Below are 2943 nucleotides of genomic sequence, written 5' to 3' on the forward strand. Positions count from 1 at the left end.
CGGCAATTATTGGTTTATATATGTATAAGATTGACTAATATTCACTTATATATATATCAGATCAGCTGTTATCAGCTTACATAATCTTGCATAATTTTGCATAATCTTGTATAATCTTGCATAATTTTACATAATTTTGCATAATTTTGCATAATCTTGCATAATCTTGCATAGTTGTATAGAAACACATATAAAAAATATAACAAAAGAAAGTTTGTATAACATATGTCATTATGCATATTTGCATAACATAAATAATACAAATGTATTACTGAAAAAAATTAGTAAATTATGGCTATACTTGTTATATAACATGCATAATCATGCATAATCTTGCATAAATGATCTACGTAAACAATACAGCTGAATTCGTGAGAAAAAATGCTAAAGAATAGCTTTTTTCCGGAAAAATTTCCTTTTTTAGTTAGTCTGAATATAATTAGCGTGAGAAATCTTGGCATTTTTAGTGTGGGAAGATAGGTTATATAAATAGTAACTATGTAAAAGCTTGGCATGGAAAAACATTTAACCTTAAACTATCAAAAAGCCGTTCCGACAATAATTAAATATATCTCTTCTAATGAAAGTTCAAATTCTTACTAAGTAATAATTTTTTAATTTTTTTTGCTATATAAAAAAAATTTAGTAGTATAATATAAAAGTATCAAAATATGTAAAGAGCAAATACAGAATTAATAAAAATTAATTTTCATATTTTTTTACTAATTTTCTTATAAAAATCAAAATATTATTATGTAGATCAATAAAAAAATATATAAATAAGTTAACTTATTAATATTTATTATAATTTTGATGTATTTATATATTATATATATATATATAAAGATTATAAAAGAGTTGTGAATATATATAAAATGAAAGATTAAATATGATTAGAGTATGTAACTTATATTTGATGAGATGATTGGATATGACTTGGATATTGACAAGTGTGAATATATATAATGTGATAGATCCAATAGTATTGATTAATATCAGAGATAGATAAGATGTTATAGGCTAATATTAGTAATAAATCAAATGTTATTGGCTAATATTGATTATATATTACATTTTATTAACTTATATAAGTCGTAAATTGGATGTGATAAATATATATATATAATACAGATTGACTGTTATTGATTTACATATATATCAGATCAGATAGCATTTATTTATATATATACTAGATTGGTAGTGTTCAGCTTATATACATACACTGCAAAAGGAGGGCCAATTCAGTATACTAAATCTTGACCAAATACTGTCTGAATGAATAAAATTCAGCATGAATTCGATCGGAATTTATGATGACAATTTTTTAAAATTCGTGAGCTAAATGAATACAATTAGTATACTGAATTTTAGGAACGCAAAAAGAAAAAGTGTGATATACTTTTATGTGATATATTTTGGTTGTGAAAATATAGACGCACTTTTATCAGACCGCAGATTTTTCATTTTATATTGGTTTTGGGGTTTTTTTTTAAATACAGCACATAACATTTAACATCTTTTTATTACTATATATGGGTTGTTAAAGAAGAGATTTGGTCAAGATTTGGTCAAGATTTAGTCAAGATTTAGAGGTTTATGGGTCATTTTAAAGGTTTTTATTGGTTTGAAAAAATTTTCTTATTGTTTCTAGCTATTTCTATTCGTCTACATCACTAATCGTCTTCTGTTGCAATTGGGTAGAAACATCACACTCAATGCCGTCATTTATTTTCGTGGATACTATGTTATTCCTTTCGAACATCCATTGGTCCACCCCTGGTGCAATCGACCCCTACTGTATTCCATTGCTTGCTGCGGCACACCTTCTTGGCCTGTTTGTTTACTTTTATAAAAAATAATTATAGGGTGGATTAGAAAGAATGTTCTAGATATATTCATTTGAGAGCGACAGATTATTTAAAAAATATGAATGTACTTACAATAAAGTTAAACATGAGAACAGATGGATGTCTTTAACATAAAGATAGATGTATCAACATTTTAGTTAAATGTCTCAATTATAGTAATATTGTCTATAAAAATAATAACTTTTGTTAATACGATGCAAAGTAAATAAGACTATGGTTTGCTTACCAGACAGTTCAGAAAACAGAAGAGTTGACAAACACAAAATACAATGATATTGTCTATAAAATATAATCTTTTATTAGAATGAAATAAAGAGTATCAGACTATTTTTTGCTTACCAATTATTTAATACAATAGAAGAGGCAGCATGCGGGAAATGGAGATATTATCTATAAAATAATTTCTTTTCATTAGAATTACATACAAAGAAGTAGAATGATTATTTACTTACTTGTCTGTCTGTAGAGAATAAGAGTCGGTGTATAATCAAAAAAAGAGGACCAAGATAAAGACCAGTGACTATAAAGTGTATGGTATACATAAGAAAAATAATAAATACAAGTTGTATCTTGAAGGTGTACGTTAATATTTATATAACATACTATTTTGTAAACCCTCCCAAGGTATATGTCTTTGTTAATGGGCCAGAAAAATCTAAGCAGAATAATTAATACATAAATCGTGAATAAATATTCAAGTATATTCTTATTACCTTTTTATCATTACTTTTGAGGCAGTTAAGAAGGACTTGGTGGTTTAAAGCATAGTGTACCATGCTAGAATAAAAACAACAAGATTATTAGGTCTTGAAACTTTGATGTGAGTTGATGCTTACCATGTTAGACATTAAGAAAGAAGTAAAGAAGAAGAAAGAAAAAATTAAAAAAAAACGGGGAAATTCAAAATTATAATTTTATGACCATTGACCTGAGAAACTGATAGAATCAATGGAGCAAATTGAAAGTCATTCAACCCATCCCGATTGAGACAAGACATTACGTACTAAACCATAATCTCTCACATCTTTGTAATGGATGTAAGCTATTACAAATGCCTTTCCAAGTCGGCTTATCA

This window comes from Phycomyces blakesleeanus, assembly GCF_001638985.1.
Source record: "Phycomyces blakesleeanus NRRL 1555(-) unplaced genomic scaffold PHYBLscaffold_61, whole genome shotgun sequence".
In the NCBI taxonomy this organism is placed as follows: Eukaryota; Fungi; Mucoromycota; class Mucoromycetes; order Mucorales; family Phycomycetaceae; genus Phycomyces; species Phycomyces blakesleeanus.